The sequence below is a fragment of the Anas acuta genome, unplaced genomic scaffold, assembly GCF_963932015.1.
Source record: "Anas acuta unplaced genomic scaffold, bAnaAcu1.1 SCAFFOLD_71, whole genome shotgun sequence".
Taxonomy (NCBI): domain Eukaryota; kingdom Metazoa; phylum Chordata; class Aves; order Anseriformes; family Anatidae; genus Anas; species Anas acuta.
Window position 1 is genome coordinate 410480 of NW_027076126.1, and position 7177 is coordinate 417656.

Sequence of the window (7177 nt, forward strand, 5' to 3'; positions counted from 1 at the left end):
TGGTGAAGCAGGATGTCCCCCTGCAGCCCATGGAGTACCACGGTGGAGCAGGGTTTCACGCTGCAGCCCGTGGAGGAGACCACGGTGGAGCAGGTGGCCCTGCACCGACGGAGGCTGCCGCCTGTGGAAGACCCCTGCCGGAGCAGATTCCGGGCCGGACCTGTAGCCCGTGGAGAGGAGACCACGCAGGAGCAGGTGATCTGGCAGGAGCTGCTGCCCGTAGGGGAGCCAGGTTGGAGCAGTTTGCTCCTGAGGGATGGACCCCGTGGTACGGACCCATATCTGGAGCAGTTCTGGAAGAGCTGCTGCCTGTGGGAAGCCCACGCCGGATCAGTTCGTCAAGGACTGCATCCCGTGGGTGGGACCCCACAGCACAGGGGACGAGAGTGACCGAGAAGGAGCGGCAGAGAAGAAGTGCTGTAGACTGACCATAACCCCCATTCCCCCGTTCCCCTGCGCCGCTCGGGGGGGGAGGAGGTGGAAGAGGGTGGATGGGGGGGAGGCGCTTTTGGTTTCTTTCCTTTGTTTCTCACTTCTCTAGCTTGTTAGTAATGAGCAATAAATCTTACTATCTGTCTTCTTATGCTGAGTCTGGTTTGCCCGTTACACTAATTATTGCGTGATTTTCTCGTCCTTATCTCAATCCTTGAGCCCCTTTCACATATTTTCTCCCCATTCCTCTTTGAGGAGGGGGAGTGAGAGAGCGGCTGTGGTGGAGCTCGGCTGCCCACTCGAGCGGAACCACGACACCCCAATGGAAGGCTTTGGGTACAAGTGAACTCCCCAGGGGAGCCTTTACGCAGCCCCACATGCAACTGGACCCTCCGGGTTTGCTGTTTCCAAGCAACCCTAAATATATCCCTAGCCGGCATGGGAGAAGACTGAAAAACCGAGCCCCAGAAAACGCGTTGCAAGCCCCTTTGGACCATCCAAAAGTGTCACAAAAAGAAGGCTTTGGGTACAAGTGAACTCCCCAGGGGAGCCTTTACGCAGCCCCACATGCAACTGGACCCTTCGGGTTCGCTGTTTCCGAGCATCCCTAAACATAGCCCTAGCCAACAAAGAAGACAACTGAAAAATCAGTCCCCCGGAAATGCGTTCCGAGGCCTTTTCTCCCATCCAAAAGTGCCCCCAAAGGAAGGCTTTGGGTACAAGTGAACTCCCCAGGGGAGCCTTTACGCAGCCCCACATGCAACTGGACACTCCGGGTTCGCTGTTTCCGAGCATCCCTAAACATAGTCCTAGCCGGCATCGATGACGACTGAAAAATCAAGCCCACGGAAATGTGTTGGAAGCCCCTTTGGACCATCCAAAAGTGCCCCCAAAGGAAGGCTTTGGGTACAAGTGAACTCCCCAGGGGAGCCTTTACGCAGCCCCACATGCAACTGGACCCTCCGGGTTCGATTTTTCCGAGCAAACCTAAATAGAACCCTAGCCGGCATGGTAGAATATGAAAAACCGGGCCCCAGAAAACACGTTGCAATCCCCTTTGGACCATCCAAAAGTGTCACCAAAGGAAGGCTTTGGGTACAAGTGAACTCCCCAGGGGAGCCTTTACACAGCCCCACATGCAACTGGACACTCCGGGTTCGCTGTTTCCGAGCATCCCTAAACGTAGCCCTAGCCGGCATCGGAGACGACTGAAAAATCAGGCCCCAGGAAATGCGTTACGAGCCCTTTTCGCCCATCCAAAAGTGCCCCCAAAGGAAGGCTTTGGGTACATCTGAAGTTCCCAGGGGAGCCTTTACGCAGCCCCACATGCAACTGGACCCTCCGGGTTCGCTGTTCCTGAGCAAACCTAAACCTAGCCCTTGCCGTCATCGGAGACGGGTGAAAAATCAGGCCCACGGAAATGCGTTGCTAGCCCCTTTGGACCATCCAAAAGTGCCCCCAAAGGCAGGCTTTGGGTAAAAGTGAACTCCCCAGGGGAGCCTTTACGCAGCCCCACATGCAACTGCAACCTCCGGGTTCGCTGTTTCCGAACATCCCTAAACATAGCCCTAGCGGGCATCGAAGACGACTGAAAAATCAGGCCCCAGGAAATGCGTTGCGAGCCCTTTTCGCCCATCCAAAAGTGCCCCCAAAGGAAGGCTTTGGGTACAAGTGAACTCCCCAGGGGAGACTTTACGCAGCTCCACATGCACCTTGACACTCCGTGTACGCTCTTTCACATTAAGGTTAAATATATCCCTAGCCGGAATGGGAGCAGACTGAAAAACCGGGCCCAGAAAACGCATTGCAAGCCCCTTTCGCCAATCCAAAAGTGCCCCCAAAAGAAGGCTTTGGGTAAAAGCGAACTCCCCAGGGGAGCCTTTACGCAGCCCCACATGCAACTGGACCCTCCAGGTTCGCTGTTTCCGAGGAACCCTAAATATACCCCTAGCCGGCATGGGAGAAGACTGAAAAACCGGGCCCCAGAAAACGCGTTGCAAGCCCCTTTGGACCATCCAAAAGTGCCCCCAAAAAAAGGCTTTGGGTACATCTGAAGTTCCCAGGGGAGCGTTTACGCAGCCCCACATGCAACTGGACCCTCCGGGTTCGCTGTTTCCGAGCATCCCTAAACATAGCCCTAGCCGGCATCGAAGACCATCGAAAAATCAGTCCCCAGGAAACGCGATGCAAGCCCCTTTGGACCATGCAAAAGTGTCACAAAAGGAAGGCTTTGGGTACAAGTGAACTCCCCAGGGGAGCCTTTACGCAGCCCCACATGCAACTGGACCCTCCGGGTTCGCTGTTTCCGAGCAACCCTAAATATACCCCTAGCCGGCATGGGAGAAGACTGAAAAACCGGGCCCCAGAAAACGCGTTGCAAGCCCCTTTGGACCATCGAAAAGTGCCCCCAAAAAAAGGCTTTGGGTACATCTGAAGTTCCCAGGGGAGCGTTTACGCAGCCCCACATGCAACTGGACCCTCCGGGTTCGCTGTTTCCGAGCATCCCTAAACATAGCCCTAGCCGGCATCGAAGACAATCGAAAAATCAGTCCCCAGGAAACGCGATGCAAGCCTCTTTGGACCATCCAAAAGTGTCACAAAAGGAAGGCTTTGGGTACAAGTGAACTCCCCAGGGGAGCCTTTACGCAGCCCCACATGCAACTGGACCCTCCGGGTTCGCTGTTTCCGACCATCCCTAAACAAAGCCCTAGCCGGCATCGAAGACGACGGAAAAATCAGGCCCCAGGAAATGCGTTGCGAGCCCTTTTCGCCCATCCAAAAGTGCCCCCAAAGGAAGGCTTTGGGTACAAGTGAACTCCCCAGGGGAGCCTTTACGCAGCCCCACATGCAACTGGACCCTCCGGGTTCGCTGTTTCCGAGCATCCCTAAACGTAGCCCTAGCCGGCATCGGAGACGACTGAAAAATCAGGCCCCAGGAAATGCGTTACGAGCCCTTTTCTCCCATCCAAAAGTGCCCCCAAAGGAAGGCTTTGGGTACAAGTGAACTCCCCAGGGGAGCCTTTACGCAGCCCCACATGCAACTGCAACCTCCGGGTTCGCTGTTCCTGAGCAAACCTAAACGTAGCCCTTGCCCTCATCGGAGACGAGTGAAAAATCAGGCCCACGGAAATGCGTTGCGAGCCCCTTTGGACCATCCAAACGTGCCCCCAAAGGAAGGCTTTGGATACAAGTGAACTCCCCAGGGGAACCTTTACGCAGCCCCACATGCAACTGGACCCTCCGGGTTCGCTGTTTCCGAGCATCCCTAAACATAGCCCTAGCCGGCATCGATGACGACTGAAAAATCAGGCCCCAGGAAATGCGTTACGAGCCCTTTTCGCCCATCCAAAAGTGCCCCCAAAGGAAGGCTTTGGGTACAAGTGAACTCCCCAGGGGAGCCTTTACGCAGCCCCACATGCAACTGGACTCTCCGGGTTCGCTGTTCCTGAGCAAACCTAAACGTAGCCCTAGACGTCATCGGAGACGAGTGAAAAATCAGGCCCCAGGAAATGCGTTGAGAGCCACTTTGGACCATCCAAAAGTGCCCCGAAAGGAAGGCTTTGGGTACAAGTGAACTCCCCAGGGGAGCCTTTACGCAGCCCCACATACAACTGGACCCTCCGGGTTCGATTTTTCCGAGCAAACCTAAATAGAACCCTAGCCGGCATGGGAGAATCTGAAAAACCGGGCCCCAGAAAACACGTTGCAATCCCCTTTGGACCATCCAAAAGTGTCACCAAAGGAAGGCTTTGGGTACAAGTGAACTCCCCAGCGGAGCCTTTATGCAGCCCCACATGCAACTGGACCCTCCGGGTTCGCTGTTTCCGAGCATCCCTAAACGTAGCCCTAGCCGGCATCGATGACGACTGAAAAATCAGGCCCCAGGAAATGCGTTACGAGCCCTTTTCGCCCATCCAAAAGTGCCCCCAAAGGAAGGCTTTGGGTACAAGTGAACTCCCCAGGGGAGCCTTTACGCAGCCCCACATGCAACTGGACTCTCCGGGTTCGCTGTTCCTGAGCAAACCTAAACGTAGCCCTAGACGTCATCGGAGACGAGTGAAAAATCAGGCCCCAGGAAATGCGTTGAGAGCCACTTTGGACCATCCAAAAGTGCCCCCAAAGGAAGGCTTTGGGTACAAGTGAACTCCCCAGGGGAGCCTTTACGCAGCCCCACATGCAACTGGACCCTTCGGGTTCGCTGTTTCCGAGCAACCCTAAATATACCCCTAGCCGGCATGGGAGAAGACTGAAAAACCGGGCCCCAGAAAACGCGTTGCAAGCCCCTTTGGACCATCCAAAAGTGCCCCCAAAAAAAGGCTTTGGGTACATCTGAAGTTCCCAGGGGAGCGTTTACGCAGCCCCACATGCAACTGGACCCTCCGGGTTCGCTGTTTCCGAGCATCCCTAAACATAGCCCTAGCCGGCATCGAAGACGACGGAAAAATCAGGCCCCAGGAAATGCGTTGAGAGCCCTTTTCGCCCATCCAAAAGTACCCCCAAAGGAAGGCTTTGGGTACAAGAGAACTCCCCAGGGGAGCCTTTACGCAGCCTCACGTGCAACTGGACCCTCCGGTTTCGCTGTTCCTGAGCAAACCTAAACGTAGCCCTATCCGGCATCGAAGACGACGGAAAAATCAGGCCCCAGGAAATGCGTTCAGAGCCACTTTGGACCACCCAAAAGTGCCCCCATGTAGTGGGTTTACGTGGCAAGGTTTGGTAGCAGGGGGCCATAGGGGTGGTTTCTGTGAGAAAGATCTAGAAGCCGCCCCATGTTTTGGAAGGGCCCCGTTGTTTTCCAGATCTGAGCCAATAAGCGATGTTGTTTTGCGCCTCTGTGAGAGCATATTTAAGACAGGGAAAAAAACGCTGCGCCACACAGCAGCCGGGAGAGTCAAGGGAGTGAGAAACAGCCTTGCAGGTGCCAAGGTCAGTGTAGAAGGAGGGGGAGAGGTGCTCCAGGCGCCGGAGCAGAAGTCCCCTGCGGCCTGTGGTGAGGACCATGGTGAAGCAGGATGTCCCCCTGCAGCCCATGGAGTACCACGGTGGAGCAGGGTTTCACGCTGCAGCCCGTGGAGGAGACCACGGTGGAGCAGGTGGCCCTGCACCGACGGAGGCTGCCGCCTGTGGAAGACCCCTGCCGGAGCAGATTCCGGGCCGGACCTGTAGCCCGTGGAGAGGAGACCACGCAGGAGCAGGTGATCTGGCAGGAGCTGCTGCCCGTAGGGGAGCCAGGTTGGAGCAGTTTGCTCCTGAGGGATGGACCCCGTGGTACGGACCCATATCTGGAGCAGTTCTGGAAGAGCTGCTGCCTGTGGGAAGCCCACGCCGGATCAGTTCGTCAAGGACTGCATCCCGTGGGTGGGACCCCACAGCACAGGGGACGAGAGTGACCGAGAAGGAGCGGCAGAGAAGAAGTGCTGTAGACTGACCATAACCCCCATTCCCCCGTTCCCCTGCGCCGCTCGGGGGGGGAGGAGGTGGAAGAGGGTGGATGGGGGGGAGGCGCTTTTGGTTTCTTTCCTTTGTTTCTCACTTCTCTAGCTTGTTAGTAATGAGCAATAAATCTTACTATCTGTCTTCTTATGCTGAGTCTGGTTTGCCCGTTACACTAATTATTGCGTGATTTTCTCGTCCTTATCTCAATCCTTGAGCCCCTTTCACATATTTTCTCCCCATTCCTCTTTGAGGAGGGGGAGTGAGAGAGCGGCTGTGGTGGAGCTCGGCTGCCCACTCGAGCGGAACCACGACACCCCAATGGAAGGCTTTGGGTACAAGTGAACTCCCCAGGGGAGCCTTTACGCAGCCCCACATGCAACTGGACCCTCCGGGTTTGCTGTTTCCAAGCAACCCTAAATATATCCCTAGCCGGCATGGGAGAAGACTGAAAAACCGAGCCCCAGAAAACGCGTTGCAAGCCCCTTTGGACCATCCAAAAGTGTCACAAAAAGAAGGCTTTGGGTACAAGTGAACTCCCCAGGGGAGCCTTTACGCAGCCCCACATGCAACTGGACCCTTCGGGTTCGCTGTTTCCGAGCATCCCTAAACATAGCCCTAGCCAACAAAGAAGACAACTGAAAAATCAGTCACCCGGAAATGCGTTCCGAGGCCTTTTCTCCCATCCAAAAGTGCCCCCAAAGGAAGGCTTTGGGTACAAGTGAACTCCCCAGGGGAGCCTTTACGCAGCCCCACATGCAACTGGACCCTCCGGGTTCGATTTTTCCGAGCAAACCTAAATAGAACCCTAGCCGGCATGGTAGAATATGAAAAACCGGGCCCCAGAAAACACGTTGCAATCCCCTTTGGACCATCCAAAAGTGTCACCAAAGGAAGGCTTTGGGTACAAGTGAACTCCCCAGGGGAGCCTTTACACAGCCCCACATGCAACTGGACCCTCCGGGTTCGCTGTTTCCGAGCATCCCTAAACGTAGCCCTAGCCGGCATCGGAGACGACTGAAAAATCAGGCCCCAGGAAATGCTTTACGAGCCCTTTTCTCCCATCCAAAAGTGCCCCCAAAGGAAGGCTTTGGGTACATCTGAAGTTCCCAGGGGAGCCTTTACGCAGCCCCACATGCAACTGGACCCTCCGGGTTCGCTGTTCCTGAGCAAACCTAAACCTAGCCCTTGCCGTCATCGGAGACGGGTGAAAAATCAGGCCCACGGAAATGCGTTGCAAGCCCCTTTGGACCATCCAAAAGTGCCCCCAAAGGCAGGCTTTGGGTAAAAGTGAACTCCCCAGGGGAGCCTT